The sequence below is a fragment of the Dromiciops gliroides genome, chromosome 4 (assembly GCF_019393635.1).
Source record: "Dromiciops gliroides isolate mDroGli1 chromosome 4, mDroGli1.pri, whole genome shotgun sequence".
NCBI lineage: Eukaryota > Metazoa > Chordata > Mammalia > Microbiotheria > Microbiotheriidae > Dromiciops > Dromiciops gliroides.
This window is the reverse complement of record NC_057864.1, coordinates 463303961-463329922: the sequence shown is the minus strand read 5'-3', so window position 1 is coordinate 463329922 and position 25962 is coordinate 463303961. Positions and strand designations below refer to the sequence as shown.

The 25962-nt window shown below is 39.0% G+C and overlaps 1 protein-coding gene across 1 annotated transcript in view; it reads right to left on the bottom strand.

The window, feature by feature from the left end:
• TAOK1 (TAO kinase 1) overlaps positions 1 to 25962 on the bottom strand; it is a 144705-nt gene that overhangs the window by 73903 nt on the left and 44840 nt on the right.

Here is a 25962-nt window from a genome sequence, read left to right as displayed (position 1 = left end):
TTCAAGTCAGAAAAATTTAAAGCCTGACTCTCTTCCTGTTTCATTTTGGGCAAGTATCCATACTGTCTGGACCTTAGGGTCTTCGTTTTCAAACGGAAGGGGCAGTACCAGACGGCCTCCGTGATCCTCGTAACGTAACTGCCGGTGTGACCTTCGGCAGAATGCTATGGTTCTTGAAGGCAGGAGCTGATGGCGTTTTCTTTGGTGATATTGGGAGAAAAGAGAGGCTCAAAGCTAGACCTTTGCTTGAAGTGGAAGAGATGGGATAATGGACAAGAAAGAAGGCAGAGCTACCCAATTCTATTTTGTTGGACCATAACAGGGAGCAGAGATCTAAGAGGGACTGTCCTTGAAAAAATGCAACTCACCTGCAAGTTGTAACTGCTGAGCTATCAACACTGTGGGAAATCACAGAGAAGAGGCAAGGGATCACAAGGTTGGAGAAGGGTAAATGTCCTCATTTTTTTTTAAATGGAGGGGAACATAGTCTACAACTATGGGACAACCAGTGAGACTAACTTCAATCCCTGGGAATTTTGTAGAACAAACAGATCATTAAAGACATGATTGGTGAATATCCAAAAAGGGAACCAGTGATTACAATGAGCCAGAATGACTTCATCAAGAACAGGTCATGCCAGAATAACCTCATTTTCTTTTTTGACATTATTACTAAACTAGATGAAGGGAATGCTATGGACATAGTTTAGCCAGATTTTAGCAAAGCTTTTCATAAAGTAGTATCTCATACTATTCGCTTCTAGAATATGGAGAGAGATTAACTAGTTCATAATATAATCAGACAGCTTCATAGGGGCTGAATGGCAGCCACTCAAAAGAATCATCATTAATTGTTCAAGGTCAAGGTAGCAAGAAGTCTTCCATGGAGTACTCTTAACCTTGTGCATTTTTGTCAATAACCTGGATAAAGGCATAGATGATTTAGTACACTGATCAAATATGCAGTGGCACAAAGGTGGGAAGGATAACTAACACACTGATGATGAATTCAGGATGCTGAAATCTCTTGAGGGGTTTAATTTACTGGACTAAATCTAATAAGGTGAAAATTCAATAGGGGTAAATGCCACTTAGGTACAAAAAATACACATCACAAGTGTAAGATAGGGGGCAGAGGGAGTGACGGCACACAGAGCCAAGATGGTGGGGGAAAGGCAGGGACTTGCTTGAACCCTCCTCTCCAAACAACTTTAAGTAACACCTCAAAAGTAATTCTGGAGCAGGAGAACCACAAAAGGACATGGTAAACAATTTCCCAAACCAAGATAACTTAGAAAGTCAATAGGAAAGGTCATCATACTGGAGTGAAAGTGGAGTGCAGTCCAGCACAGGCCACACCCAGCAGGCCAGCAGTGAGGCTCCAGGACCCTATACCAGGGAGCCAGTAGCTGGCGCAGGGCAAGCCAGCAGCCTGCCTTAGGGACAAACTAAATCAGCAGCAGCTTCCAGAGCTCTCAGCCACAGAGACTGAGGGGAGTCAGGACAACTACTCAGAAGGAGATTATAAGGGTCCTTTTCTGGCACTGGGGCCTGGATTCTGTTGCATTGTCTATATGTGGATCTGGGTCACAGGCCTTGGGTGAAGAGGACCACTAGCATACCAGAGCTTGCAGCCCCAGGGGAGCAGGGACCCTTGTGATAGTTCCAAGGTGTAAAAGAGTGCTTGTGGTCCCTCACAGACCAGAGTACAGGCCAGAAAAGTAATAAACACACTTCTCCTTAGATCATACCACCTTAGAAGAACTGAAAACTTATAGACCCCCACAACTAGCTCTATATCCTAGAACCAGAGGGTAAATGAGAAATGGAAAGAGTTCACCAATCACGTCCTAAAAGCGAGATCCCAAAATGAAAATATATTATAGTCAAATTCCAAGGCTCCCAGGTCAAGGAGAAAATATTGCAAGCAGCCAAAAAGACACAATTCAAACAGCATGAAGCCACAGTGAGAATGCCACAAGATTTGGCAGCTTTTACATTAAAAGATAAGAAATCTTGGAATATGATATTCTAGAAGGCAAAGGACCTAGGATCACAACCAAGAATCACCAGATGAAAAGACCAGAGCTGAATAGAAAAATCTGACTTTCAAATACAAGACTCAAGATAGGCATAGAAAGGCAAATTAGGAGAGAGAAACCATGTGATTCAATAAGGTTAAACTGTTTACATTCTGTGAAGATGCTATTTGTAACTCTTAAGAACTTTCTCATTCTTACAGCAGTTAGAAGGAGTATATATAGAGGGTATAGGTGTGAGTTGAATATATGGGATGATTAAAAAAAATAAGATTAAAGGATGAGAAAGAGGAATGCACTGAGAGAAGGGGAAAGGGAGAGATAGAATGGGGTCAATTTTGTCACATAAAAGAGGCATGAAAGGGCTTTAACAGTGATGGGGAAGATGGAAAAGGTGGAGGGGGGTGGCACTTGAACTTAACTCTCATCAAAATTGGCTCAAAAAGGGGATAACACACATACTCAGGTGGGTATAGAAATCTATCTTACCCTACAGGAAAGCAGAAGGGCATGAGGGGAAAGGAGTGAAAGAAGAGAGGGCAGATGAGGGGAGGAGGTAGTCAGAAACAAAACACTTTTGAGGAATGACAAAATGAAGGCAAAATAGGATGGAAATACACAGGAATTATAACTGGAAAAAATTTACAAAAGGTCTCATTTTTGAAGTATAGCGAGAACTGAGTCAAATTATAAAAATGATAGCCATTCCCCAACTGATAAATGATCAAAGGATATGAACAGGAAGATTTCAGATAAAGTAATTGTAGCTATCTATAGTAATATGAAAAAATGCTCTATATCACTACTGATTAGAGAAATACACAAACAACTCTAAACTACTACCCCAACACCTTTCAAACTGGCTAATATGACAAAAGGAAAGTCAAATGGAGGGGGAGGAATGTTGGAAAACTGAGACAGTAATGCACTGTTGGTGAAGTTGTGACCTGATTCAACCTCTCTGGGGAGAGCAATTTGGAACTATGCCCAAAGGGCTATAAAACTGTGCATACCCTTTTACCCAGAAATACCACTACTAGGTCTGTATCCCAAAGAGATAAAAAACCAAAAAAGGAAAAGGACCTATATGTACAAAAATGTTATAACAGCTCTTTTTATGGAGGCAAGGAATTGGAAATTGAGGGGATGACCATTAATGGGGAATGGTTTATTAGTTGTGATATATGACTGTGATGGAATTACTATTGTGCTCTAAGAAATGATGCTCTCAGAAAACCTGGGAAGATTTACATGAACTGATGCTAAGTGAAGTGAGAACAACCAGATCATTGTACAGAGTAACAGCAATATAGTATGATGATCAACTGTGAATGACTTAGCTATTCTGAGAAATACATGATACACATATAAATGATACATCAGACCATTCAAAGACCTAATGATAAAAATGCTATCCATCCTCAGGGGCAGAATTGTTGGAGTCTGAACAATATCAAAGCATACTTTTAAAACTTTATTTTGTTTTGTTTTGTTTCTTTTACTACATGACTAATATGGAAATATGTTTTGCATGACTGCATATGTATAACCTATATTAAATTGCTTGTGTTCTCAACACGGGGGGGGGGTGCAGAAGGGAGAAAGAATTTGCAACTTAAATTTTTAAAAAAAGAATATTAATTGTTTTTAACATGTAATGTGGGTAGGGGGAGGATAAAGCATAGGAAAAAGTATAAGATAAAGAGACATGGGAGAGAAAACTACTGTTCTGAAAAGAATCTGGAAATTTTAGCAACCTAATAACAATAGTCATTGCAGCTCAGCCATTTTTCAGTGACATTTGAGGTTTTCTTGGCAAAGATACTGGAGTGGTTTGCCATTTCTTTCTGTTCACTTTACATATGAGGAAAATTTTTACACATTTTACACTGAGGCAAAGAGGGTTAAATGACTTATGCAGGGTCACAGAGCTAGTAAATTTCTGAGGCCAGACAAGTCTTCCTGACTCCAGGCCCAGCACTCTATCTACTGCAGTACCTACCATGTGTCAAGTACTTTACAAATATTATCTCATTTTATCTTCACAACCACCTTAGGAGGAAGGTGCTGTTACTCCCATTTTATAGATGAGAAACTGAGGCAGTTAAAATTTAAGTGACTTACCCAAATTCACACAACTAATGTGTCTGGGGCTACAGTTGAACTCAGTCAGGTCTTCCTGACTCCAGGTCTAGCCTTCTAACTACTGTGACATCTAGTTTTGTCTCAAGCCCTATGCAAGTGGTCGGCCAAAAATGGTAATTTGATCATGGGCTGAATTAAGAGGGGCATAGCTAGCAGAAATGAGCTGTCTGTATCAGACCTCTTCTGGAATACTGTCCTCAGTCCCGAGCATCGCAGTTTAAATTGGCCTGTGTCTAGAGGACACAATGAGGGTGGTGAAGGGCCTCGAGTCTACGTAAAAAGGATTAGTTGAAGGAACTGGGCAGGCAGGTCTAGTCTGAAAAACAGTCGGGTAGGGGAAGCTCAAATCCCACTACACTGATCTACTCAACATACTGATGGGAACGGTCTACATTCTGTGGGTACCTGTGCAATATTCAAGGTATCTCATTACCAGGCCATTTCCTTTTCCAATCATATATTTCCAGTATGACTGTCTGAATTTGAAATATCAGGACTGAACCAAAGTAGCACTCAACGTGCCTGAGACAAACAGTAACAAATGCCCCTCAAATCCACTTAGTCATTTGTGCTGTGAAAATAATTCGCGTAAGGGAGGAGATTCATTACTGAAGTAGCTTCTAATTGCAAGGCATGAGTATATATGTTAAACTTTATTCCCTCTAAATGTTAGTCCCTTGGCTACAAAGCCACGACTAAGACTGTGAGATAGATGGTAAAGTATTCTCTTCCCCTTGGCTTTTTAACAGATGAGGAATTGAAACACAAATAGGTTATTAAGACATTTTACTCCAGGGTCACACAGAACTAAGAATTGAACTCAGGGGCTCCAGGCTCTAGCATTCTCTCTACTTCTCACATTACAAAGATTTAGCTATATAATGTGACGACTATTCAATAATTTTTAACATTTTTAGATTTACAAACATTTTTGCTGGGTAAGACTACCTATATAATTTGATTGTTTCCGAGATCATACATATGACCATACACTTCCCAATACCCAAATAAAATTAAACCAGGAGAGTATACCTGAGGCTATCTTTTATATTATTTACTCTGGCAAAAGGATGATCTTTCTGGCACATTAACTGATTACCTGACAGAATCCAAAACGAATATACAGAAATGTTCTGCTTACTCAGATTGGTGATAGAATAGGGTGATTTGACTATACATACAAGCCTTTATATGGCTTGGAACTTGGGCTCTCTCCCCCTTATTCTTTCAAATTGTGGGGAAAAGGGTAGTGGAGTTTTGTGTGCTGGATATTTTTAATATGATTAACAATATTATTTAAGTCAATTTATATAAATTCATTTGTAGCAGTGCATTTTTCGCCACTGTCAGGTTTTTGTCTGTTTTTTTAATAATTATGACAGCAGCACTAAATTATAATAATGAACCTAACAAGAAAACATCAAAGTTTAACATCTTGGAGCAAAGCAAACATAAAGGAAAAACGTCACTGAGCCCCATCCAAACTATAATTTATCTTCTTCTCTCCCACCCCAAAATTTTTAGTCTCTATTTAAAAATTTTGGGGGCAGTTAGGTGGCACAGGAGATAGAGCACTGGCCCTGGAGTCAGGAGTACCTGAGTTCAAATCCAGCCTCAGACACTTAACACTTACTAGCTGTGTGACCCTGGGCAAGTCACTTAACCCCAATTGCCTCACTAAAAAAAAAAAAAATCAAGTTCTGGTTCAAATTTGGTGGTGGTGGTGGTGAATGTTGAGAGAATAATCTTTTAAATTCCTATCTAGTAGAGGTAGATCAATGGAACAGACTAGACAAGGAAGAAAACAGGGACAATTTAACTTAATTTTTCTTTTACTCTTTAATATATACTATTTGTTGGTTCCAAAGGTTTGTCATGCCGGGGTGAGAGTGGGGATAAGCTCCTACTCTCTATAAAATGCTCCAATGGCGTGTCTCAAATAGCCTCTGACAACTGATGCCCAACTCCTGGCCTTCATTCTCCACTAACTTCTAAGCTGCAATAAGACATGGGTCCCGTATTCCCAAAATTTTAGAATCTCTCCAGAGTCTCATATAATGTACTTCATATGCAGAATTCATTATTTGTTGATTTGATGGCCTCATCTGAAAAAAAGGAGGTGAGCTATAAAGGTTTTTTACTTACAAAAGAGATCTGTGTATAGTTGATCAAGTCTATACGATAATAGGGCAAAAGAGATTTTGTCAACCTTCTGACTTTTGAAAACAATACTTTGAGGTATGATCTTAACTAAAAGCTATCTTTTCTCCCCTAATTTCTAAGAGGTAATTTTTTTTTTAATTTAAAGGGCTACAATTATGCTTCAGTCTGTATGCAGATACCATTAGTTCTCTCTCTGTAGATGAATTGCATTTTTCATAAAACCTTAAGAGTTGTCTTGGATCACTGCATTGCTGAAAATAACCAAGTCATTCACAACAGATCATCTCACAATATTGCTATTATTTTGTATACAGAACATTTCATTTTGCATCAGCTTATGCAGGTCCTTCCAGGTCTTTCTGTTAGCATCCTTGTCATCATTTTTTATAGTAAACTACATTTATATAGTACTTTAAAGAGAGATTTCCTTACAATAAACCCATGAGGTTGATTATTGCAACAACAGTAATAGATAACATTTATATATAACCTTATACTTGACAAAGAATTTTCTTCGCAATAGCCCAGAAAAGTAAGTACCATACATTTTGTCATCATCATCAGTCCTCATCATCATCCTCAATAAATAATTATCAGCATCAATCAATCCTCATCTTCCTCCAATCATCATCAGCCCACCAATCAATCACCATCATCATTGTCATCTTGTATTATTCTTGCCCTAAGAGGTAATTCTTTAACAAGAGTATATAGGGGCAGCTAGATGGCGCAGTGGATAGAGCACCGGCCCTGAGGTCAGGAGGACCTGAGTTCAAATCCAACCTCAGACCCTTGACACTTACTAGCTGTGTGACCCTGGGCAAGTCACTTAACCCCAATTGCCTCACCAAAACAAAAAAAACAAACAAGAGTATATACAGTTGATCAACTGTGATAAACTAGATTCTTCTCACCAATACAACAGTATAAGAAAGTTCCAAAGGACTCATGATAGAAAAGGATCTCCAGATCCAAGTAAAAAAAAAAAAAAAAAGAACTGTGGAATATGGATGCTGATTGAACCATACTATTTCTTTTGTTTTTGGTGCTGTTGTTTTTCTTTTTTGAGGTTTTTCCTTTTTGCTCTGATTCTTCTCTTATAACATGACTAATGCAGAAATATGTTTAATGTTATTATATATATATAAATAACATTAAACATATACATATATGTGTATATATGTATATAAACACTTATATCAGATTACCTGCTGTCTAGGGGAGGGGGGAGGGAGGGGAGGAAGGGAGAAAAACTTGAAATTGGAAATCTTATAAAAACAAATGTTGAAAACTATCTCTACATGTAACTGGAAAATAATAAAATACTTATATTTTTTAAAAAAAAGAATATACACAAATAGAAATTTTCAGTCTTCCTAGTCTTCTAGAAATATGGAAAAAGCCATTCAATTTGAAGCATTTAAGAAAGAGGAATGAAGATAGTAAACAGATTATTTACATTATTTTAATCCCATTCTCTGACTATTCAGATAAATACTTTATTTTATGCTATGGTAGGTCACCTATCTGGAGAAGGAAATGGCAAATCACTCTAGTATCTTTGCCAAGAAAAACACAAATGGGGTCATGAAGAGTCGGACACAACTGAAAATAACTGAACAACAAGGTTACCTATAGAAAGTCAAAAGAGACTTTTCCAAAGCAAGCAAGCTACAACTACCCACCTTGGTAGCTGGGTACCAAAGTGGCTAGAGTAGTGGGCTTAAAGTCAGGAAGACCTCGGTTCAAATCTGGTCTCAGTCACTTATTAGCTGTGTGACCCTCCACAAGTCACAGCTTCTCTCTGCTTTGGTTTCTACTTTTATAAAATAAGGATAATAATAGCACCCATTTCCCAGGGTTGTGGTGCAGATCAAATAAGATATTTTTTAAGCACTTTGGAAACCTTAAAGAGCTTATATACATGCCAGCTGTCTATTATTGTTGTCTGTTAAGTGCTTGGCACGGTGCCTGGCACGTAGTAGGTATCATATAAAAGCTTGTTCCCTCCCCCTTATTATTATGATTTAATTCTATTATTGGTTGTTCCCATTCCCTGCTTCCAACTCCTCCCCCACACCTCCACACACGCAGCTTTAGCTTTTATTACATTATGCCTCAATATGAGAACATATTGAACTATAGCAACCGTTCTCAAATTTTTTCATCTCAGGATCCATTTATGTTCTTAAAAATTATTGAAGACTCTCCCTCTTAGAGATTTTGTTTCTGCTGATTATATCTATTCATATTTACTGTGTTAGAAATTAAAACTGATGAAATTTTAAAACATTCATTAAAAATAAAAATCCATTAAAATAAATAAATAAAATCCATTAAAAATAAAAATCTTTTTTTAAAAAAGAGCAAGAAGTAGCACTGTTTTTCGTATTTCTACAAATGTTATTTCTAACATAACAGACCAGAGCTGGATCACCAAGGGTCTTTTGGCCGGACTTTGAGAAACCCTGCATTATACAATAAATAGGAAGATATGTCCACTTGAATGATCGAAAATGCATAGACATCAAAGCATTGTTGTTTACCTTTAATAATATCGCATGGCGCCTGTTTTTCCAGGCATTCATTATTTAGCAAAGTAAACCTAATTAGAAGTATAACTATTTCAGGGCTATTTCCAAAAGTCACAAAAATCTAAAAACTCTTTGGGGGAAGATTAATATAATAATAATATATAATACTTAAATATTGTGTATTCACTAAATGAAGGCAAATCATTTACTCAGGGGATACTTTATTTAAACAAATAGCTCTGTGCTGGTACTTTGTTCTCTTGGCTTCATTTCTTGCTCTCTATACTTCCCTCACTCTGCCTCAGCTGCCTTCTTCCCCTGAAATTTCCCTACGTGCTTGCAACCTCTTCTCACAATGGAGAACTAATTGGGGGGAGGAAGGCAGAGATGGATCCACTTTGGGGAATCCTCCCCTGGACCACCACCACCCTTCCTTCCTCTTCTGGCTTTGCTTCTAACTCTCTCAACTTTGCTCCCTGTTTCCTTCACCACCAACCCTCTCCATTTCAGGTTCCCCCATTAGAATGTAAGCTTCTTGAAGGCAGGCTCTCTTTGTATTTGTATCCCCAAAGCTAAGCTCATGGTAAGAGTTTAATAAACGTTTATTGATGGACTCATACAAGTTTCTAAATGTAAATAAAGCACGATCACTAAAGCACATGAAGATAACTTTTGGGCTTATTTTTCACTTATATTTAAATACAAAGAAATGAACCTATAATTCATCAATTCTGACTTCAAAATTACCTAAAGTTATATCGATCATCAGATTCACATGCTCACCTGAGTTCCTCTTGATTTAAGGTATAGGTCACTTTATTTGAGAACCACAAAATGTATTTTTTCAGACGCCAGACCACTGATATATGTTACACAGACCACAGTCTGACATGTTAATTTTAAAAATTCAGTTAATAAGTAATAAATGACTACTATTAGACTTTGGGGGAAGAAGCTACTAGGATCATACATACTACACAATCGTGTTATTAGCACAAAACTTGCTTACTGAAGGAAGTTCAAAGGCTAATAAAGATACTATTCGGCTTTCACTACAATTATTTTCAACTTGGAGAACACAAAAAGGGTAATCAACACTTTAGATAAGCAAACTATCACTTGGTTACTAAGGAAAGAGCACACTACAAACCTATAAAATGACTGTTATTCTAATAGTTTGTCCTTCACCCCCATCATTTATTTCCCAGGGTTTGTTGCTGGGCTTGGCATTCTCTTATCACAGGTATTTTAGCTGCTTTTCTAAGCAGACGTCATATAGAATTGTTTTACTATCCTTGATAACAGTGTGAGCTGGCTTTGCATCCTTTTTCTGATGATCAATATAAGGGCACAGCAAAAGATAGTGATGCTAACACAGTGTTCACTGTACATTTGAGATGCACTAATCAACTGGGTTACTGGGGAGTTGGATCCAGGAAACATTTCTTTACTGTAATAAATACTGTATCAAGTGATCACTTCTGGGGTGCTATAAAATGTTACCAAACTATATTCCCGGGAAGAAAATTCATTTTCTGCTTCTGAATTTTGGACAGCAGAACCACCCAGAACTGCTAAGTAAATGCTTTCTTTCAGGACCCAGGAGAGGTGGGGTAAAACTAGGTGTTAGGTTAGAATGAAGGATTGATTATCTTAGGAGCAAATGTCAACTACTAGAAAAGGCTGTATCTACTTGGTGCCTCTATTTCCCAAGCCTTTGCAAAGGTTCTGCTAAAAGTGCTCTCTCCAAAGTTACCAATGATCTCTAAAGAGACACATCTGATTGGCCCACTCCACTACTCACCACCTTCCTCTAGACACTCTCTTCTTGAGTTTCTTGACTTCTCGATCTTGGTTCTACTCCCACCTATGTGACTTCTCAATCTCCTTCCATGCCATGTTCCCTAATAACAGCTGGGATCTTTTCTATTCTCTCGTCATGGATGGAAAGTATTATGTGCCTGGAGATTACTCCCAAATCTATACATACAGCCTCATTCTCTCTTGAGTTCTACTCACACATTTCCAACTGCCTACTCGATATTTCAAACTCAATGTCCTGTCAGCATCCAGAACTTGTTTAAAATGAATCTCATTATCCCCTCCACTCACACCTTTTCTAACTTCTCTGTTGAAGGCATTATCATCCTTTCTATGAGAATTGGGCATTTTCCTTGGCTCCTCTCTTTCTCCTACTCCAAAAAATCCAAACATTTGCCAAACTTAGTCATTTTGACCTCTGGAATACCTGTAGCTCCCACAACCACCACCCTAGTCAAAGGTCCTCATTACGTCTCTCCTAGTTTCTCCAGTTGGGGAGATGTTTGGGACAAACTGCCTCAGTTTATCCAAATAACTCGAGGAGACCACCAAGTCAAGCAGAGACAGATTTATTACATCCTCATGAGGAAGGGCAAAACCCAATTACACATTGAAGTCTTACAAAGATATGCCCAATCCTCTAGGTTTTTATAGTAATCTTGAAAAGGACTGTCCCCACTTACACCTAGGGTGGATGAGCTCACAATCTAACATCCAATCCTGTCTCACCCAAGGTGCGTACCCAGCTCATGATCCATGTATGGAGACATGTCCAAGAACAAAGGGGAGAAGGGGAAGGGGTACAAGTCTGAGGAATGTCAAAGAAAGAGGGAGACAAATCACTCCCTCATCTTACTGCAATTTATCATGACAGGGACTGGGGTTTGACATGTGAGAGGGGAGTTTTTTATTACAGGCCATAAACTAAGGTGTAGCTGGCATGTGGGAACTAAGCAGAAGTAAAGTAAATAGTGCTAATTGGTAGAACTGTGACAAGTAATAAAACTTAATGGGGGACTGAATATCTCCCAGACCCCAGCCCCAAAGTTTACAGAACTGTCCCAAGTCCATTATCTCAACAATAAAACTTAAAGGAGACAGTGAGAATTTGACAAGCAAAGCGAGAGGCTAGCTATTTTGGGAAGGGGGGGTAGGTATCTTTCATACTCCATCCTCAGAGTTTAATCTGACTCAAATCCATAATTGTCTCACACAGGAGATCAATTAGGATGCTACTTCAGTAAGTCTCTCCCCAATCCAATCTATTCTTCAGTCAGCTGTCAATTGATTTTCCCATAGTACATTTCTGACTGTCACTCCTTTACTCAATAATCTCCAATGGCTGCCTATTGCCTCTAAAAGCAAATATAACCGGTTCTGTTGAGCTCTTAAGAGCCTTCACAATCCAGCTTTGCAAACTTACCATATATCACATTACTTTTGTTCTACACTAGAGTCCAGCCATATTCACCCTTACCCTTGCAAATTTTATCTCGGGTATATTTTTGTGAACTTTATACGTACATGTTCTTGTTGTTTGGTCATTTCAGTCATGTCCAACTCCATTTGGGGTTTTCTTGACAAAGATACTGAAGTAGTTTGCCATTTTCTTGTCATTTTACAAATGAGGAACATGAGGCAAACAGAGTTAAATGACTTGCCCAGGGTCATACAGCTTGTGTCTGAAACCACATCTGAATTCTGGTCTTCCTGACTCCAGGGCCAGCACTCTGGCTACTGAGTCGCTTTACTGTCCTGTATACATAATGTTTACTGTAATAGAACATAAGCCCTCTGATGGCAAGTGACTTTCATTTTTGTCTGTATCCCTAAGACCCTGATCAGTAAGTGCCCAGCACATATTAAATGCTTACTGATTAATTTATTTGTTGTTGGTGGTGGTTTTTGGTTTTTGGTTTTTGTGGGGCAATGGGGGTTAAGTGACTTGCCCAGGGTCACACAGCTAGTAAGTGTCAAGTGTCTGAGGCTGGATTTGAACTCAGGTCTTCCTGAATCCAGGGCTGGTGCTTTATTCACTGCGCCACCTAGCCGCCCCCTGATTAATGTAAAACTCTATCTGTCTTTTCAAAGGATTTTAGGGGTGGGTGAGGCCTCAGGATCCATCAAGTCCAAACTATACCCTAAAGTAATACTCCATCTGTCTGAAGACTTCCCAAGGAAAGGAACAATGACCTTCCCAGGAAGCCCGGAAAATTTGGTGAGAACTCTAATCATCGGGGAAAAATTGTCCTTAAGTCAAGCCTAAATGTATCTCTTTGTAGTTTCTACCTGATTCTCATCTCAGGGGCTAAGAGGGCAAATCCAATCCTTCTTCCACAAGACAGTCCTTCAAATACCTGAAGACGGCAATGAGGCCACCCCTTTCCTGCAGGCTCCTCTTTTCCAAACGACCACTCCCCAATTCTTTCCACCTTTCTGGACAAATTCTTTTCTTAGACTAAGTACTAATAAAGTTTTTCCTCTGGTCCAAGCCAACTGAAAGCATGTATCAAAGCTACAAGGGGTTCCTCTCCTACAATGATGAGCATATCATGGAGCCCTACGGCCAGGGAGGGCAAAGCCAATCTCTCTCCTCTCTGATGCCTGCCCTGTGCCTGAGCTAAAAAAGATGGTTCTTCTATGGGAAGCCTCTGTAACAGGTATCGCTGCTATTCCCTGAAACTGCACAGCAAAGGAATTTTACAGACTGGTTAGTATTGCTAATAATAAGCACCACAGGGCAAAATTTGTCACATGGCTGTCATCTCACCCACCAGATGAGACACCTGAGAGGAAGCTAGGAAGTTCTAACACTGTCACACAGTAAGTAACTGAAGAACTTCCTGGTTCTTTCCTGTCTTCCCCACCCCCCACCCCTGCAAGTCAGTCCTAGGGTGCCAATGTGCTTTGTGGCAAATGCCAAATAAACTATTTGACTCTCTTAAAACTAACTTCTACATTGAGAATGTGGTTTGGGGCATGTTAATAATAATAACAAACACTGAAATGGTGTTTAAGATGTGCAAAGCGATCTGCCTGAAATATAGTTATGTTTCACAAAAACAAATGAGATGTCTAAAAAAGGTTGTCAGATCCTTAAGTATTTGAGATGCAGCCTTCCCGAATTCCCCTCCTGTATGCCTTCACTAAAACACCATAAATAGTACTCTATACTTCTCTTATGGCAAGATTAACTAGTAATACCATTATTTATTTGCATTTCTTATCTCTCCTACAAGATTGCAAGCATCTTGAAGACAAAGGATGTGTCTTATTCGTCTTTGGATCTCTCCTCTGGCATTAAACGGTCAGACATTAAACCTGGCATTAAACGGTCAGACTGTAACTGAGAATGAAAGACTATCATTTGCTGGTAAACATTTCTGGTGTCCTTTGGCTAGATCAAGTCACACAAAACTGCAAATGAGACAAGGATGGAAAGCATTCCTAATCAGAGAATAAAGATCTGAGTAGAAGAAAAGGAAAAATCTTGTAAAATGAAATGCATAAGGATAAAAATAAACCCACACTTGGGCTTAAAAAAAAAATCAATCAACTACATAAAAATAGGATAAGGGAGGCATGGCTAGACAACAGTTCATATGAAAAAGATATGAGGTTCAGTGAGAATGGTATGACAATTGAAAAAGCTAACATGGTGGCACAGTGGATAGAGCACCAGCCCTGGAGTCAGGAGGACCTGAGTTCAAATCTGGCCTCAGACACTTAACACTTACTAGCTGTGTGACCCTGGGCAAGTCACTTAACCCCAACTGCCTCACCAAAAAACAAACAAACAACAACAACAAAAAAGAGTAACATCTTGCTAGGCATGGGGGCCACTACTGAGAGAGCTGGTAGATTTATTGAGTTCAGGAATTATGAACTACAGTAGGGCAAAAAAGTCAATAGAGCTGTTCATAAATCTAGCACCAAATAGAGTAATCCCCAAATAGCCAGGGACCACCAGGCCACTTATGGAGGGGCAAACTGGCTTAGGTGGAAGCAGGGCTTTCATGCTGATTGGTAGGAGTGGGTAACCATTACATTTTCAGCCAAGATGAGATATGTAGGGAGAGGAAGGAGGAGATGGAAGAAGGAAGAAGGGAGGGAGGGAGTGAGGAGAAAAAATGACAGCTCTCTCTCTTGTGATGTTTAAAATCTAATGTGTGGTCACCTTGTTTCTACCCCCAGTGTTTGGGGAGAACTAGCTATAGTTTACTTATAAACTAGAAACGTCAGCACCAGGTTTTGGCATTAAACATTTATTAAAATATATTTTAAGTTGGTAAAGATAGAACATACAGAGTTCAGAAAAAGAAGCCTATCTTCCCTAGCATTGAGACTAGAACCCTCTTCTCTCAGCCACCAACCCAACGATCCTAAATGAAAAAGGCCAATGCCTGGGAGCCAGCCTCCCTTCCTACTTCCTGTCTATCTCCCCAGAAGGGGCCTTCCTTCAAGGACTTTCATAAGATTGTAAAAAGTGATTTATGTGGGGGCAGCTAGGTGGTGCAGTGGATAAAGCACTGGCCCTGGATTCAGGAGTACCTGAGTTCAAATCCAGCCTCAGACACTTGACACTTACTAGCTGTGTGACCCTGGGCAAGTCACTTAACTCCCACTGCCCTGCCAAAAAAAAAAAAAAATGATTTATGCTTGTTTTGCTTTGCCCAAAGAGAAATAGGAGTGATGAGAGACAGGTTTTAGCTTGATATAAGAAAAAAATCCCAACAATAACAGCTTATCCTAAAGTAGAATAAGATGCATAGAAAGGTAGAGGGTTCCAAATTATTGAAGGGTCAGCAGAGCCTAAATGATTAACTGTTGAGGATGTCCTACAGGGGATTCCTGTAAGCCTAACTGGAAGAGAGGACCCCTGGGGTCCCTTTCATCTCTGAAGATTCTCTGATTCAAAATTATTTGAAATATTAACAATATATGGGGGCAGCTAGATAGCACAGTGGCCCTGGATTCAGGAGTATCTGAGTACAAATCCAGCCTCAGACACTTACTAGCTGTGTGACCCTGGGCAAGTCACTTAACCCTAATTGCCTCACCAAAAAAAAAAAAAATTAAACAAAAAACCCCCAATATATGACTATGTTTAAATTCCTAAATGTAATACTACTGGTAATTCATAAAACATAATTACCTTTAAATGTTACATGTGGGGGAAAACTACCCTATTCTTAATACTTCTACTAATCAGAGAATGCTTCTGTACATTAAATAAAAATATCTAAAGTCAATTCTAAGAATTACCTTTAACATAATCAGTTATATGGTACTTCACTACAGCAAAGTTACTGGATAAAAAGTAATGCATTAGGGGGCAGCTAGGTGGCGCAGTAGATAAAGCACCAGCCCTGGATTTCAGGAGGACTTGAGTTCAAATCCGACCTCAGACACCTGACACTTAACTAGCTATGTGACCCTGGGCAAGTCATGTAACCCTCATTGCCCTGGGGGGGGGGGGGGGAAGTAATGCATTAACAGTAAAAATGCCAAAAGTCTAAACTAAAGCCCACAATGATTTGCTAAGAATTCCAATTCCAAAGTATACCCAAGAACAAAACTATGGGATGATAGAGAAAGCAACACATACCACATTACCCATGCAACAACATATAAGAGTCGAGAGAACAAAATCAGTGGGAACACTACGGTGAGAAAATATAACTAGAAAGAAAAATTTTCTCTTTCTCAAGTTGAAAAAAAGAAAGTACAAGCCTTAGCATGTTGTTCCAGACCTCAGACAACGTTCTAAAGGAGAAAAATGAGCAAATGAATGTCGTCAGGAAAGAAGGAAAAGAGGCTGATGGGTAGACAACTTTATTCGGGGCGCAAAAAGGCAGCTGCCAAATTAGAATTATTGACCTCATTCTTCTGCCAATTAAGTAGCCTTCCAATGGTAAGCACAACACCCAACCTTTATCTTAGTAACCGGGGTCATATTTCCTAAGTAATAATGTCCTAAATAATATTAATGATTCTAAGGGATTCTATCTACTACTGGAGACTCCCCTCAGGAAAAAAGTATAGTGTGCTTCTATTTTTCTATCATCTTGACAAATGATGATAGAACAGTTTTTCTTTGTAATTATTTCATTTTACTCCCTAACTTGGTCGAATCCAACATTTTTTATGACAGTTGTCTTCTTTCCATAATTCTAAGCAAAAACTAGATGGCTACCTGTTACAAATGCTTTGAGGGCAGGAAGCAGGATCACTGGATTATACACTTAGAGCCAGAAAGTACTTCAGGACATCTAGTCTAGCCCCCTCATTTTATAGATGAGGAAATTGACTCCCAAAGAGGCTAAAAGATTTACCCAAGGTCATGCAGGGGACGAGTGGGAATTTAAATCCATATCCTCTGATTCCAAATCCAGTCGTTCTTCTCTATTATGCCTTTTATTCCCTTCCCCCCACCAAGTGCTTATTTGCAGCACTTTAATAACTTTAAGCCACATGGTTGGTAGAGCTATGAGCTGATCCAACTATTCTGGAGAGCAATTTGGAACTATGCTGAAAGGGCTATAAAACTGCATAACCTTTGACCCAGCAATACCACTATTAGGTCTTTTTCCCAAAGAAATCATGGAAAGGGGAAAAGACCCACATGTACAAAAATATTTATAGCTGCTCTTTTTGTGGAGGCAAAAAATTAGAAATAAAGGGGATGCCCATCAATTGGGGAATGGCTAAACAAGGTGAGGTATATGAATGTAATGGAATACTATTGTGCTCTAAGAAATGATGAGCAGGCAGATTCCAGAGAAACCTGGATGGACTTACATGAACTGAGGCTGAGTGAAATAAGCAGAACCAGGAGAACTTTGTACACAGTATCAACAACATTCTGTGATGATCAACTTTGAAAGACTTAACTCTTCTCAGCAATACAATGGTCCAAGATAATTCCAAAGGACTCAATGGAAAATGCTCTCCAAATCCAGAAAAAAGAACTGTGGATCTGAATGCAGACTGAACCATACTGTTCCTACTTTTTTTTTCTTTTTTGAAGTTTTTCCCTTTTGTGTTCTGAATCTTCTCTCACAACATGACTAATGCAGAAATATGTTTAACGTGATTGTACATATATAACCTAGATCGGATTGCTTCCTGGCTTGGGGAGGGGGGAGCAAAGAGAGGTAGAAAAACTTGGAACTAGTAATCTAACAAAAATAAATGTTGAAAACTACCACTACATGTAACTAGAAAATAATAAAATACTTTTATGATTAAAAAAAAAAAACAAATTTTAGGCCAAGATGGCTGCCCCGCTCCTGCATACCTACTCAGGAAAAGAAACTAAAATTCACATGAGACCTAATAATTATCAAGAAATCCAATGAGATGGGTAGATAGAGCTAATATATTAAAATGACAATTCTACCTAAATTAATTTACATATTTAGTGATATACCAATCAAACTACCAAAAAATTATTTCATAAAGGTAGAAAAAAATTCATCTAAAAGAACAAAAGGTCAAGAATATCAAGGGAATTAATGAAAAAAAAAAAGGCAAAGGAAGGTAGACTAGCCATTCCAGACCTCAAACTATATTATAAAGCAGCAACCATCAAAACTATTTAGTACTGGGGCAGCTAGGTGGTGCAGTGGATAAAGCACCGGCCCTTGATTCAGGAGGACCTGAGTTCAAATCCAGCCTCAGACACTTGACACTTACTAGCTGTGTGACCCTGGGCAAGTCAACCCTCATTACCCAGCAAAAAATAAATAAATAGAAATAAGGAGAGGAGAGGAAAAATGAAGCAAGAGATAAAAATGAAATAAAAGCTCTTGCAAAAAGAATTGGGAGTACTTTAGAAGAAAAAGTGGTTAAGGTTAACTTTACCCAAGTAATAATACTCCAGAAAACTAAATTAGACAAAACATAAATTATTAGTACAAAAAGAAAAATATATATAAGATTTGCCATCAAAAACAATAAAAGGTCAAGACATAATTTAAGAATTATCATTAGATTTCCTGAAAACAATAATTAAAAAAGGCCTAAACACTCTATTTCAAGAAATTACAAATGAAAACTTCCCAAATCTATAAGAATCAGAGGGCAGGGCAAAGTAAAGAAAGAAATCACCAATCACTTCCTGAAAGAAACCCTGAAAGGAAGTTTCACATCACACTTATGCTATAGCCAAAATTCAAAGTTCCCAAAGAAAAATACTATATGCATACCAAAAGCTGTTTAAGTAACAAGGAATCACAGTCAGTATAACACAAGAAATGAGAAGATCCTGAAACACAGTATTACAAAAAGGCTGAGTATAATCTTACAGGGAAGAAAGGGGATCATTAATGGAAGAGTGAACTTTTAAGCATTTCTGATGTAAAGACTAACATTGAGCAGAAATTTTTAAATGCAACTCAAGACTCAAAGGAAACCTAGAAAGGTCGATTTATTTAAGCAATTGAGGGGGACGGTACCACAGTGCTGACCTTCTCATGGGGGAAAAGAAACAATTTCCTTTCAGAACCTTCGTGTCTTCAAAGAATATTAAGAGAGTGAAAAAAACAACAGAGGTTCTAGAGTGACAGTAAAAAGAAAGTGAGAAGAGAGGGATGCTGTCTGCTATGTCCTATAATTAGGACAGGTAATAAGAATATACAAATGTGGGGGCCGAGCCAAAATGGTGGAGGAAAAGCAGTAACCTCTCAGAGCTCCTCACATGTTCACCCCAAATAACACCACAAGACAAACCCTAGAGCAACAGAACCCACAAAAGGACAGAGTGAGATCACTTTCCAGCCAGAGATGGCTTAGAAGGTTGGCAGGAAAGGTCTGCTGTGCCAGAGTGAGAGTAGAGCCCAGACTCAGGCCACACGGACACAGACCCAGCCCCAGGCAGGCCGCACCAGAGAAAGGGACTGCCAAAGCTGCTGAATGGGCTGCAGATGCAGCTACTTCTGAAACTCAGCTCAAGGCCTGGTGAGAGGGCCGAGCAGCTGGCCAGGGGGATTACAGAGGTTGCTGCTGGTGACGTGGAGCTAGGCTGTCTTGCCCATACTGGGAACCAAGAAGCAGTCTTGAGTTGCGAGCCCAGGTAGGGGAGGGGTGAGGGCATGCCTGAAGCTAGCGATCTTAGTGAAACAGAATTCTGTTTCCGGGTTAAAGAACAAGCAAAGATAGGGCTATTTACAGACCAGAGCACAGGGCAGGGGAGTGAAGAACCTGCCTCTCCTTAAATTGATCCACCTGGGACCCCCTGAAGCTTGGGACAGTGCATCCTGGAGGCAGGGCCCCACTTTAAAGAGTTAAAAGTCAAGATATAGGCTAGCAAAATGATCAGACAGAAAAAGATGCAGTCCATAGAAAGTTTCTTTGGTGACAAGGAAGATCAAAATACACCCTCACAAGAAGATAACAAAGTCAAAGGTCCTACATCCAAAGCTTCCAAGAAAAATATGAATTTGTCTCAGGCCATGGAAGCGCTCAAAAAGGACTCTATCTGGGGCAGCTAGGTGGCGCAGTGGATAAGCACCAGCCCTGGAGTCAGGAGTACCTGAGTTCAAATCCGGCCTCAGACACTTAACACTTACTAGCTGTGTGACCCTGGGCAAGTCACTTAACCCCAATTGCCTCACCAAAAACCAAAACAAAACAAAAAAGAACTCTATCTTCAGAGTAAGAGAGGTAGAGGGAAAAATGGAAAGAGAAAAATGAGAATGATGCAGAAAAAAAAGTCAACAGCTTGAAAAGCCAAATGGAAAACCTCTCTGGAGAAAATAACTGCTTAAGAATTAGGATTGAGCAAATAGAAACTAAAGAATATACAAATGTGAAGAAAGGGATGGGAGAAGTGTGCATCTGATGAACTTCACTCCTATCTGAAATGGACAAAGTAAAGGTGTACACACACACACAGAGTGCTGTAGAAATACATCAAACTTACCAGGGAAACAAGTGAGGATAGATGGAGCCCATGTTAAGAGCAAGGAATATTTGCAAGCAAAACAAATTTCTTGATTCTGAAGGGATATTAAAGGAGGAAAAAGATATAGAAGATGGGAAGTGTACTTCAATAAGAGAATTAGCTGAACAAAATGTAGTATTTTGAATGTACTGGAATATTATTACACTGTAAGAAATGAGACAAGATGAGTGCCAAGAATTCTGGGTAGCATGAAGTAAGCAGAACCAAGAGTACAATTTATACAAATTCAACAATATCGTAAAGAAAAAACAACTTTGGAAGACTTAAGAACTCTGATCAATGCAATGACCAACCATGTCTCCGGAGTATTTATGCAAAGCCTATTTTCCAGTTCCTGACAGAGAAGTGAAAGTCTCAAGGGACAAAAACATATATATTTTTGGCCAAGTCCATTATTTTTACTTGACTGTGCTTATTTGTTACAATGGATTTTCCCCCCTTTCTGTTGATTCTTTAGTTGGATGGGGATAGGCAATATTGATGGGGACAAAAGGGGGATCAATGAAACATTTCTAAAAATGCACAGAAGAGTACAGAAGGTTGTTCTGAATAGAGGGAACTTTTATTAAACTTTTATTAAACCTACTATAAGTGTTTATCATTACAAAGTAACATGCTGGGGCAGCTAGGTGGTGCAGTGGATAAAGCACTGGCCCTGGATTCAGGAGGACCTGAGTTCAGGAGGACCTCAGACCCTTCACACTAACTAGCATGTGACCTGGGGAAGTCACTTAACCCCAATTGCCTCACCCAAAACAACAACAACAACAACAACAACAAAAGTAACATGCTAATTGGTTAAAAAAAAAAGTCACTAAAATGCTTCTCCCACTCTTTTTTTTTTTTTTTTTTAGTGAGGCAATTGGGGTTAAGTTACTTGCCCAGGGTCACACAGCTAGTAACTGTTAAGTGTCTGAGCTGGATTTGAACTCAGGTACTCCTGACTCCAGGGCTGGTGCTCTATCCACTGCGCCATCTAGCTGCCCCTCTCCCACTCTTTTTGCACCATGCATCCAACTAGTCAAGTAACCCAACCCCAGAGTTCTGATTCCCTCCCCATAGTCATCCTTCACCCAGATATGACACCTTCCATGCAAATACTGACACTAAGTATTTCCCCTGCTGTTGTACAGTATATATCAATCATTTCAATAACCCCCTTTCCTCTTCCCTTCTAAGGGATCAGTCTCATCTGAACACTGGGCACTGTTTCCATCTGGTTCAATTCAAAATCTTGATTTATGGAACCAGCTAACAAGCTCTCCTGGTTAACCATTCAGGCATCCAAAAGAGTACATCCAGAGAGAGGTAAGCTAAGTGAAAGGGCCTAGACAGCACCCCTCATTTATGAGGAACAGCTGACAAGAATGACTCAGTGGTCTTGAAATACTTGCCACTGACTTCTCTAGGTTATTTCACAGTTGAGAAAACTGAGGCAAACTGGGTTAAGTGACTTGCCCAGGGTCACACAGCTAATAAATGTCTGCAGCTGGGATTCAACTCAGGAAGATGAGTCTTCCTGACTCCAGATCCAGTGCTCTATCCACTAAGCCACCTAGCTGCCTCCTTCCGTATGCTGTCCTTAAATTGAGTTTTTAAAACCTAGTTTAAGGCTATATTTAGCCCTGTTTCAGTCTGATGGTCTAGTTTGTCAATCCTGTCATTCAATGTGAAGGAACAAAAAGAAGAGGAAATGGGGTAGTGGAAAAGGGTCAGGGGAGATAACATCCCAACAATTAGAGATGTCCAAAAATAGAATTGGCTGCCTCAAAGGTAATGAGTTCACTATTACTAGAGATTTTCAAATACAAACAAGTTAACTAATTAGTGGGGATGGAGAGATTTGGCTTATAAACACTGTTCATTAAATGTGTAGAATTCCTAAAGTATTTAGGGCATGCTTGAAAGTGTCTTTTTTAAAAATCCCCATTATGATCTTGTTTAAATTTTTAATTTATTCAAAAAACATTATTGATGGATAGTGCAAAAACAAACCAGGAGGGCAGCCAGAATTATGAATTGGTGGAGTAAGGTACTACCCAGTATATTGTTGTTATCCTTCATGTTCAAAGTTTGTTATAGTCCTGAAAGTGATTTTCCCCCCTCTGTGTGTACAAGTATGATTGAAAAAACAATGCTTTGCCCAAGAGCCCACCTTTCCAACTTCCAACTTTCAAGGCTGTGTTTTGTTTTGTGGCTAGAAACAATAAGGTGTGGCCAAAAAAACACTGCTTGTAATCACAAGTCTGGAACTCTACCACAAACCAGTTTGAGGAACTGGGGGCAGGGAGGAGTGGACCTCAATCTCTTCACCTTAGTGGGCGGCAGACTCCTTCCCTGCTTGATGGATAAATCACTCCCCTGTTACCTTCCAAAGCCTTCACTACGTAAGTCAGGGTCTTGTAAGGAATGCTCTATTATTACCTACCACATAGGGCTGTTGTAAAGAATCAATGAGATCATATAAGTAAAACTGTTTTCTAAACCACAGACTACACACAATGTTGTCATTATTGCAGTCTCTATCTGCACAATCCTGATCGCTACACCTGCTTTGCTTTTCCTCAATAGCCTAGAAGCATTTACTCAGCCCAGAGTCACTGTCTCTGATGCTGTTCCACAAAAACCCCACTTTGAATCGAATTGAAATGAATTTCCAAGCACTGAAATGTCCCAAGTACTGTCTCCTCTCCCCTGCTCACTGGCATCCACCCACCTACAGTTTCTTGGATGTCCGTACTATTGTCTGTCACTGCCTACATGTGACCCTAATGTCAGTTTGCTTCCTGGGTTTTTTTTTTTTAAGTGAGGCAATTGGGGTTAAGTAACTTGCCCAGGGTCACACAGCTAGTAAGTGTTAAGTGTCTGAGGTCGGATTTGAACTCAGGTCCTCCTGACTCCAGGGCCGGTGCTCCATCCACTGTGCCACCTAGCTGCCCTCCTGGTTTGTTTTTGTTTTTTTTTTTAGTTTTCTCTATATCCCCAGAGCTCAGCCCAGTGCTTGGCACATCGTAAGGATTTAATAAATGCTTGTTAATGCTGGTGATGATGTACACTACTTCAAGTCTTGAAATCTTATAAAGAGACATTATTCCTTGAAAAATGTTTTCCAACCACCAAAAATGGCCAAGTAGAGAAAGATTTTGGTATGCTTCAATGCTTAAGCAAAGTGAGACTAGGAAGCTTGCATTCAAACTATGGGAAACCATAAGCAGCATTACCTACTTTTTACTCTTCTGAAATCAGCATGTTCATTTTATCACAAAACACACTGAACCTAATTTCTCTATCTTCCTCTCAATTTCTCGCCCACCTCCATACCAAAGGTACAAATTAGTCAACATAGAACATAGGAAGAAACATGAAAAGAAATGGCCAGGAGTAACTAAACGGATATAACACTCAGTGAGAGGACAGAAGAAAGGAGGGACAGAAAGGGAGTGAAGACCTGGAATATTGTCAGGGCTAAGTATACAGCTAGGTCTAAAGAAGTCTACCAGCCGAAGGAGAAGGCATGAAAAGTGGCATGGCATCAGAAGGTAGAAACAGGAGACAGATACACAGAACAGAGGCAGAAAGACTAGATGTTGAAACAAAAGAACAAAAGTGAAGGCCAAGCTCAGACACAAGAGATAGGCTTACATGGGCCAAGGACTGAGCCATAGGACATGGGGGATAAGGGGGAGAAGTTAAGGGAAAGAAGAGAGCAATGCAAAAAGAAACAGATACTAAGGAAAGGAATGGAATTTTGTATCATAAGATGAAAAATATCATTTGAATCTTGCTATTTTTAACTCCTGCTATAAGTCAGACACTTTCGACACAAAGCTTGAATTACTAAAACCTAAACAACTTTGTTCAATCAATTTCAGCCTATGGAGCACAATATTGGATCCATCTCTGACCTGAGAGAACAACAGAAAGTTTATGTTAGTGATTGTTTGGTAGGTTTCAAAATTGAGCTATTGAATAATATTATCATTTATTCAATGAAGGTCACAGTAAGATACACGTTAACTTGTTCATCTTAAAATGTTTACCCACTAATTTATAATTTGTACATAATCTTCAAGGTTTTTAATTTAATTATGTATAACAAACCTTAAATTGAAAATAATTTCCACATGTTGCACTAATTTTAATCTAAAACAGAAACCAACAGCTAACTGGTAGCACTACTTATAACATCTGAGTCAAGGCAATAAGAAAATTTAGTTTGATTTAGATATTTGTTTTAATAGCCTTTAAGTAATATGGCATTCTAATATTTTGGAAGCTTAATGGGATAAAAGTCATCAAATTATAACAATAACAAGAAAAATAAATTCATCTAGAAGAGAAGATAGACCTACAAAGGAAAAAAAAAAGGGGTAAAGTTGGAAGTGCTGAGCTGCCTAATCAAAAGGGAACACCAAGGGGCAGCTAAGTGGTGCAGTGGAGCACCGGCCCTGGAGTCAGGAGGACCTGAGTTCAAATCCGACCTCAGACACTTAACACTTACTAGCTGTGTGAAACCTCGGCAAGTCACTTAACCCCAATTGCCTCACCAAAAAGAGGAGGTGATGGCAGATTGAGGAGCATTTCAGTCATTCTACTTCCTTGGCCGAGAATTATATCCAGATGCATATGGGGTAAAATGATACAAATACTCACAAAAGCAAGCAAGAAATGCCCTTATTCATGAAATATTTTAATAATATTTAACCTTTTTCCCAATCGCATGTAAAGTAATTCTAACATTCTTTTTTTTAAGTTTTGAGTTCTAAATTCCCTTGCCCACTCTTCTCTGAAATGGTAAACAATTTGATATAGGTTATTTATGTGCAATCATTATGCATGAAATATTCAATGTCAAATACATTTATTGTTGGAGGCATCTTTAAATATGCTATGCCCTTATTGAAGCACAACTGAAACTTGTCAAAACTGTTACTATATTTGGATATCTTCACTGAACAACCTTGTTAAATACTTTTTGGTCATTAGCATAATGAAATTCAATGAAGTATCTAAATCTTTTCTACTTATAATGACAATGGAATAAGAATAACCAATTCTTATTTGCTGAAATTAATTTTAAGAGAAAATGACAATAAGCAATCTGACACGTGGGATTTTAAAAATATTCCAATTTTAATCATATAAGTTTTATGTCAAAAGTTGCTTTTTAAAAATTGGCTACAAGGGAGAGAGGAAACCACAAAAAGGTAAAATTAATCATTCAGATTACCTGAAATGAAAAAGCTTGTGCAGGAACAAAATCAATGCAACTAGGATAAAGAGGGATGCTTCT